We start from the raw sequence: 9,576 nt of genomic DNA on the forward strand, positions 1-9,576 counted from the left end.
ACGCATTGGCAGTTTTTGAGGCCAAGTTGCTGCTCTAAGAAATTCACAGGCTGCTCTGGGGTGGAATAAAAACTAAATTTTTGTTCCCTGAGATATTTGGAGTACTGCCCAGCCCCTGTGCTGGGATAGGTTTTGTCCCACTGCAGGGGCATGGGTACACATACTGCTCCTTGGAGCTGTTTGCTCCAGGAGAGAAGGTCAGTTTTAGGGCCTCAGGGACAGCACATTCCTGCATAGATGATTGCTCACAACATTTGTGGTCCAGAGCTGGCTTTAACCGCTCCACAAAATGGTTTGTGAGCTGGGGCGTAGCCTGTGAATTGTGAAAGGGCAGAGTTGCTGGGAAAATCTCAGTGTAGAGCAGCCCCAGAGGCAACAAGGGGTTATTAGAGCCTTGGGCCACGCTCCTAGCCCAGAGCATTTTCCCCTCTGCTCTTGCATAAAGGAAAGCCAAAACTATTTGGCTTCTTGTGGAAAAGAAATCCCTAAGAAAAGCTGTGGAGCAGAGAAGAGTGCTGCATAAGCTGCCTTAGCAATGTTAGAACTTTGCTTGTGTTTGCAATCTCCTTGAGGCAAGAAGGGGGAGCCCTCGTAGCCATCAGCCTCTTGGAAGAACCACACAGGGCCCATCAAGTCACTGGGGATTCCTGTTACTTGGAAAATGGTGAGTAGGGTTTTAGTATAACCTATTCACTGGGCTTCCTGACAGCTGATTTGGGGTGAGAGATGATGATTATAGAAAAAGCAAAAGCCAAGCAGCCATCCTTGCTGCCAACACATCAGTATTTTTACAACAGCTAAGTAGAGGATTCAGAAGGAACCATTTTGCCTTTAAACCTTTTTTCTTCAAACAAGTGCCAGCTCCATTTCCAAAATTACATGCTGCTGTCTAAAGCAGTCCATACAGTTCTGCCACAGTCCTGTTATTAACTGACGTCTCATTAGCCACTCTTGATTCATAGCTTTGTGCTGACAAAATAAAATGATTGCTGCAATGTTGATCACCATATCTGGAATTTTGCTGAGAGGGTTGTATTGCAGATATTGGTTCCCATCAATGCCTTCCTTTGCTTTTGAACTTTAATAGCACAGACTGCAAAGCAGCTCCCTGAAAACAGACTGTTGTTACTATGGATTACTATCTGAAATTAATACTGGCTTTTGCCTACAAACTCACAATGTTTCCCAGGAACTCTCATGCACACATTTGTATATCTGATAATTACACCAGCCATAGCGTTTTTTAGTGTTTTTCAGAAAATGTGGGAGCAAATCTGCCCATGCTAACTTGAAGTTCATCTTTGAAATTGTTTCACCTCTGAAATGGCTGAGACACCCTGTAAAGCCAAAGGCATCCCTGTCTCCAGCCTACTCAGAGAAAACAGCTGTGATGGTCTTTTCTGGATATACAGATTAAAGCTCATCTGCACTTATGAAGAGGTTTTACATTTTCAATTTACCTTTTACAACAGGCTGAATGTTTGCCAAACGGGGAGCTTTATTTTCTATGGGGAACTCACAGGCAAACCATCCAGATTTACTTTGTTCCTTTTAAGCTACTGGGTGCCTTCAGGGCTACTGGTGAGCAGCAATCACTCCCATGGTACCCAGCCAGAGCAGCCTGGCAGGGACAGGCCACTCTCCCCAAGCTCCAAACAACCATGCAGCAGGGGAGACCCAACTCGAGCTCTGTTAATTCTTTTCTGATGCTTCTCCTCCTTTGTAGACTCCCGTTGAAAATATTCTAAGATAAACGTATCTATAGCCCTGGTTTTCAAGTTATGTTTCTAGAGCAGCCAGCACAAAACTAACTTGAAAAATTCTAGTCCCTTCTAGACCCTTCTGGCCCCTTGGGGTGGTGCCACACACCTTATTCCTCAGCCAGCTCTTTTGGTTCTCTCAAAAAAAGCCTTTTCACCAGACTCCTCTCTGCAAAACGCTCCCCTGCCCTGTTTTCCTGCCCCTGTGACAGCACAGCTGGTGGCACCATTGAGCACCCGCTGGCATCCCAGGGCTGGCTGTCTGTCTGTCCGCATCCTGCATCCCTCATGAATGTCGCAGGGTGCCACAGCTTGCAGGTGAGAGCAGTTATTCACTTCATTTCACTTACCCCCACTTACCTCAATTTCCCCATCTGTAAAACACAGATAACATTTCTCCAGCTTGCAGGAGACGATGATCACATTATTTATATCCAGGCTCACGTTCAGACTACGCAGCTGTAAACAGCCAGTGATATTACATAAATGTCATTAGTGTAACCACTCGCAGGAACGTGGGAGGATTTGTGTAAAGGCACAAACAGGGACTTTTAGCGGAGGAGGAATGCGTTTCTATTCTGCATGAATCTGAACACAAATATATATGACAAAAATTAATACTACTGTGTCTTTTTTAGGTCCCTCCTGGCAATTATTGCAAGACATTATTTCTGTTGGAAAGTTTAATATTTGCGTTAGTCTTTGATTTAAATGAAAGACAGAAAAAAGGCAATGAGGAAGGCAAACACTTCTCTAGTATTTGCCACTTCTTATTCCTAAAGTCTGCTCTTGCTTACAACAGAAAACTAAGCACAATTTTTTCCCCTCCTTCTGAAACTCCCTTCAATCCTCTGAAACTGTAGTGGTGACTGCTTAACGTTTGAGTCATGGACTGATGCTCATCCCAAATCTCTGGGCTTTTGAAGCTGCTCAGCCATAACCAGGTCAATAGACACACTAGGTTGCGCCAAATTGACTCCAAAGGCTTTCTGCACAGACTCCAGAAAGACGGGAGTTGCTCTATTGGATCAAGCTAAAGGGGCAGGCAGCCCAGGATCCTGTTTCCAATCCTGGACAATACCAGATGCTTCAGAGGTTAGATGCTGTTTAAGCCCCAGTGACTTCTTTGTACAATAAATTTGAACGGTGTGGAGTTATATTGCAACCTGCTGAGAAGAAAATTGAAGATATGGAAATAGCATTTTGTGGCTGAAATGCAATTCAGACCGAAGATATTGTGAACTAGAGGGCTGAGAGAAATGCTCTGAAGGCCTGGAAAAGCAGAGCTGAGGAATCCTGTGCGGTAGTGTAGCCATCTAGTGATCATTTCAAGAAGACTCTCTTTTTCTTGGGGAAATGTGATGCAGCACATTGAGAGACAGGGACAATGATGCTGTTTGAAATTAAGAAGGGTGAAGATCTGAGATGCTGTATGTGTTGGGTGTAACATTTACAAAACTGGAAAACATGATTACAAGAGGTTGGTAATTCTGAAGGATCAAATGGTTTATCTGCAGCATGCTTGCCACCTGCAAGAGCATTTGCACAATACAAGGATTCAAAAAAAAAACATCATCCAGAGAAGAGAGAGCTCACATGCCAGAAGATATTCAAAAGTGCTTGCAGATTGCCAATGAGGACCTGAAGAGTAAAACTTGCAGGACCAAAATTCTCTGCTGGGTTGCTTGCAGGATACCTCTTCAATTTCAGCTGAAAAAGAGAAATCCAACTAGAAAGAAACATCTTTTCCCTAGACCTCAGGTGAAAGATTTTATTTTCTTCTCAGATGGAAAAAGAATGAGAGATTCCCTCTAAGTGCAAACTCTCTCAGGGTATCAGGAAAAAGTATTGTATGTTTGGCCAATGCAGCAGGGATAATTACAATATTGATGCACTTATGCCTAGGCAAAGCATGGTGTCAGCAACGTACTGCTGAAAACAATAGCCCTGTGCCACTTTACACCACACAAGGAATCAGAAATCAGCAAGGCAAGTCAAAAACTAAGAACTCAAGTCACAAAACCAGAACCAAGATGAAATGGTCCCATTTCTAGTGAGCCATGTTCTGTCCCACACCATCTCTGGTAGCTGAAGACTAGTTCAAGCTCTGAAACAAGAGGCTTAAGAGATCTGTCCACCCCTCAGTGTTTTTAACAATGGTCATTATGATTGCTCTGAGTATTCTTCATAGGCAGACATAAGGATATCAAGAGAATGTGGCACAAATTACAGTAATTAGCATAATAATTCAAACTAAAGGCTTAATAAAGTTTTTCAGTATTCATACTATGGCAATCTGCTCTATAAGCAGGCAGTTAATCTATAAGCAGGCAGAGAAAGTAAGTATTCCATTATTTCATTACTGAGTTCTTCAGTCTTCTCATTCTCACTTCACAAAACAGGGAAAATAGAAGTACTATACTGTCTTATATCTCTGCTATTCTTCCTTATATTATTTTTATTCTTCATTACTCTTAATGAAAACTATTTTTATTCATCCTCTTTCTTAGGGACATACAGACCCTGTCCCATTTGTGCCAATTCCCTCATGCCCTTAAATGCCCAGAGCAGCTGTTCTTTCTCTTGCCCTGCATGTGAGCAAAGCATACGGACCCAACTTCTCTGGGACTCAGCATCACCAGCTGTACTGGTGCTGTGCTGGGTGCATTGCTGCTGTACCAGACCTCTCCTCATCCAGACAGCATCACAAGTCACCAGTGGGTTGTAAGTGCACTCAGGTCTAGCTGCAGCTCTGATTTTTCTTGCTTATTCCTAGACTGCTCTGCGTTCAGGCCATATATAACAAAAGCACTGAAGTGACAATAATGGTCTAGTTCCCACCACACTGTAGAAGATAGCTACACCTGTGGAGGTCTCTGCAACTCAGCTGGATGTTGCATCCTTTCTCTTTCTGTCCTGTCTCTAGCTCTTATGATCCAGTAGACTTTGTGAAGCAAACCTCCTCAGCAGGTTATAACAGGCATCGAAACTCCTGCTGGTTTTTGGGAGGGTTTGGACTTTCAGCTACTCTATAGCAGACAGCGACATCTGGGCCCAGTCTTGGAAAAGAGGGGCAAAGTAAGTATTACAGAGAGAGGCTGGAGATAAAAAGAGTAATTGTGTGTACAGTCATGGAGATTTAGAATTAGATATAGGAATAGTATTTCTCCATTACTGAACAACAAAGAAGCTAACAATGTTAAACGTGAGATTAATTTCCCTCTCTCCTCTGACCAAGGTACCTTAAATAAGCAGGGAAAAAATATGAACTAACAAAAGAAGAACAATAACTGAGTATAATTCAAGTTTTAACCCAATCCTTACACTTTTCTTTATAAATCACTCCTGCTTCAACAGAATTTTCCAGGAATTGTTTGCAGATTGCCACCAACTGTCTTGCTGGTCCTGCACGCAACACCATAAATAGGAAATAGGTATCTTAATTTTCTCAGTCAAAGCATCTTTCAGCAGGATGATCCCAACAGGGGCTGGTGGGTTATCTACCATGTGTCTTCTTCACACTTGTTATTTATCAGGAAGCAGCCTCTACTACGGTACGTGTGATCTAAATTCTCCTGTTCTGGATGCATGACCTTGAATCTGGAGGTATTGAAAAGGATTTAGCTCAGCAAAGGCCAGCCTTACCAAGTAATTCAGTTCAGTCTGTAGAACTAGAGTGTCCTTATTTTTCACCTTTATGTCATCCACAAACTTTATTAACAATGACCTTATATATTCTTATGAAAATTTAGGGGGATACAAAAGGAACTGAGCCAAGAATCAACCCCTGGGAAACCCTTGGGGGTTACTACTTGAGATATATTTGTGAGATGGCTTAATCCATTTAAAATGAGCTACTTTTAGTTTATCCTCTGCTAACCTTAATTAGAATCTTCTGTGACACTGAGTCTGATGTCCAACATATGATGAGAAGCACGTCATGTGGACATTGTCAGTGAAATTATAATCACATCAAAAAGTTAAGTTCCACAGGACGTGTTTTCCATTAAAAAAAAAAAACTGGAAGGCATCCGTTGTCTTCCTGTTTCTCTTCTCCTCTAAGTCTTTTTAGACTATATTTATTGCTAGGCAAATCAAACTTTATTCACCTGTGGTTTCAAAGTATCTTTTTAAAAAAATTTGTACAATCTTATGAAATCAAGTTCATGTCTGAGCACACCCTTCTCTGATGTGCTTTTCACAGTTTAGTCACAATGTGTGATCTTATTGTGTAAATATTTTCTGAACTCCTGGGTGAAACTTATTTGGTCATGTAAATTTTAAGATGCTTACTGTTAGCAATGCCTCCCTAGCATTTTCATTAGCTACTTTCAAAACAGAATTTCATTCTCACTGTGACTCCCAAATGTATGACAAAGCACCTTCCCTTATCCATAATGAATATTCATTAGCAGTTCATTTTTTTTCTGCAGTAGTGCCAATTGTACCAAGTAATGAGCTCATGTTTTCTTAAGGGATGGCTTTCATTTCAGTATCTGAATTCCTATTGTCCTCAACTTCCTTGGCATATGTACATAGAAATGTTAATTACTCTGCAACAGTTTTGATTGAGGTGGCTGTACATAATCCAGACAATTCCAAAACTGAAATAAAATTCAAAGTCAAAAGGTACATGTTTCTTTTCAGCCTTCACAGTAGTTTTCTCATTGCACTCAAAATACCTTATATTCTACTTATTCTCATTTCAAAGCACTGTACGCACTAGGAGTATTTTGTTAGCATCTCCACTGAAATGATGTCATCCTAGCAGGAAAATTAAGTGTACCTTTGCTATTTTATGGCAAGCAGCAAATTTATTTATTTGATTTGACTCACTCACGGGAAATATTTTTCATGGAGAATATCCCCTAAGCATTAATTCTACTAAAATAACCATAAAGAACATCTAACACATGGCCTTATAAATAGTTGAAAGTAAATATTCATAGGATCATGTCATTACTCTTGCTAACCTGACAGCTATGCTTGCTGCCATGCCACCCCCAGACATTTCCCTTCCCAACTTCACTCTCCAGCACAACGGCCTCAGAGCCAGCAGTACTCCTGAGATCTCAGGAACAGAGCTGGCCCTAGTCATAGGTCCCACATGTGCCACTTGCCCAGAGTGCTGGAACAACCTCCTGGCTGGCAGGGCCAGAGACACGAACTTCCCCAGCAGTGAGTCCTCTGCTTGCTGCTGTTGTCCTTCTACCTTTCACACCTGTACCCCTTTTTCATCATCATTTCACTGCCCACAAAATCAGGTAAGGATGGCTTGCCCCAGAGCACACCTGCTTCGTGGTGGTAGAAGACAGTATAAAGATTGGCCCTAAAGACTGACATGCAAAACCCCAAATAATAAAGATGATGAATATGGATATCCAACACCCCAGAGCAGAGAAGTGAAAAAGTGCACGTAGGAGTGGTGCAACGCAAGCTGAAACCGCCAAAATCACCCTGAACCAACATGGCACAGCTCCAATGTAACTGACAGTGCACTGAGACTACTTTTTGGATGAACACTTTGGCTAGGGACAGCTCTTTTGTTTTTCAGGGTGCACTAGGGAATAATAAGGCAACAAAGACTTCATAGTAGTCACATCATTGGCAGCAACAAAGTCAGAGAGAATTATTAGATGCGGAAGTTTGCCAAATGCTGACAATAAATAAACACTTCCACTGAGGTTCACCTCTTTTCCACTATTTCCTACACACTCTAAGGGATATCTTACAGTCTGCAGAATGGAAGGTTAAGTTTCTGCGTTTCCCAACCTGCTAGTAGATCCCACCCTCTTGAAAGTTAGCTAAGGCAAATCCACTTAAACTCCTTGCCACCAGTCTCCCATCCAAGCTACGCTTCCCCAGAGAGAAATGACACTTTCTGGTCCACAAACCCATTTGTCAATGGTGAGTGACTCAAGGTAATGTTTGTCATGGGCACAACTCTCCCTTTTCATCTCCAGCTTCTGAGCAGAAATATTAATCTCTTCTCTCTTCCCTTGACTGCTTAAAACCCTTTTCTCCACTCTTCACCTTTAATATCTCTGTCTTGGCAGAGCAGGGCATGAAAACCGAAGTGGTGCTGAGCAAAAAATGTTACTTCTACACTCCCATTGCAATGATAGCTGCAAAAACAATCAGTTCTGTTACATTGACCGTGATCACATCAATCACTGAATACATCAAGTTATGATATTCCTTGTCTTGAGCTGTGATATATACAGTCTTGGCAAGCTAGTATTCCATTTTTTATTCCTGTATTGGGTAGTAGAAATGGTCCTGAATGGCAAATTCAGATGCAGACCCTCAGCTGCCCTGCAGTTTAAGATATTTGATTTCCAAGTTCTGGTTCAAGTGCCACTCCTGCACAGTGGATACTAAACCCAGCAGGTTGTTAACAGGCACTCTGCTTTCTATATAAAACACAGAAACCTTTCCCATTTCCCCCTCTGGCCACCCCCCACCAAAAAAAAAGGTGAGAAAGAAAAATCAATGTGATAATTTATCTACACTGCCTGAAAACTCACTACAAATACACACCACAAATAACCAAGTGAAATAGAGAGAGAACTTAATAGTGACAAAGAAACTCATGTGCAATTTAGTACAGTCTATACTCCAGTTTCCCTCTGCAGCACAAAGCAACATGCCACCTCAGTCTGGCCATATTTCCTGGCATGAAGAATGCTTTGGTTTAAAAAAAACTAAACCTTTCTCCACTCTTGCTTCTGTCTCTGCTGCATTTGCTTTTGCTTTTCACTTGATTTTCTGTGTGCTTATCTGCATTCATTTCTCTCCCTGATTTGCCTTTTTTTCCTAAAAAAAAAAAAAAAAGTGAACCTCTGAGCCAAGGCATATCGGTTAATCTAACCCATCTATCAACAGTTCCTGAGCCACCTTTTCAACCTATGCAGCCAGGGATTTTGGCCAGGCTTTTATCATTTTTATGTGCGCTGCTGCCACCCGCTGTCACAAGGTCACCCTTGGAAATGATACTATGCCTCAGTGGGTACTTTTTCACCTAATAAAATATACAGTACAGTGTATATCAATCAGATCATCCAGAGACCAAATACTGAACAGTCAAAGGGGGGGTAAATGCTTCCCTCCGGATCAATTTTTGACTGCATAGCAAGGGTAACCTCTCTGCCAACAAGAGAGACAGAAAGTCCAGCATTTGACCATGGGGAGCCTCTTCAATAACTTAGGGAGCACAGTTTCTCTTTGCTGTCACACATTCAAGGGTTTGAACTCAAGGAGGTTGCAAAAGAGGCATTTGCCAGACCCAACCTTCCCAACAAATGTCACCCCCAGCACTCAGGCACTGTTTGGTCCATCAGCCCCCTTGCATGTGGAGCAGTGTTTGGATTGACCTCTGCAGGGTTTGGAGCTCAGGCATGATGAAACCGGGAATGAAAACTCACTGAATAACTCGTACCCAGGGAGAGAGCCCACTTAAAGAAAATGCATTTTGGATCTCTTGCTGCACAGTTCTGGAGCTGGCTCCTGGTTTCACAAGCAAACAAGCAGCAATTAAGGGTGAATTTGCTTTAGCAGTTCTGTTTGTTGCAGAGATTCCCTGGACTCAGAAAAAACACCCAATAAATGTAGGGTCATGTTTCTGGTGACCTCTTTTTCCTGTAAATTAATGTTTGTCTCTCCTTTTCTTTCTTTTTGGCTGTAATGTAGCTCTAAAAGCCCTAAAGACAGAAAAGAAAGAACACCAGGAGGATATACATCCTGATTAATATAAATTACAGTGATATAAAATCTTTTAGAGTGACAGAATAATAATAAAGTCGATATCTTTACAGAA

Source organism: Camarhynchus parvulus, chromosome 2 (assembly GCF_901933205.1).
Source record: "Camarhynchus parvulus chromosome 2, STF_HiC, whole genome shotgun sequence".
Taxonomy (NCBI): domain Eukaryota; kingdom Metazoa; phylum Chordata; class Aves; order Passeriformes; family Thraupidae; genus Camarhynchus; species Camarhynchus parvulus.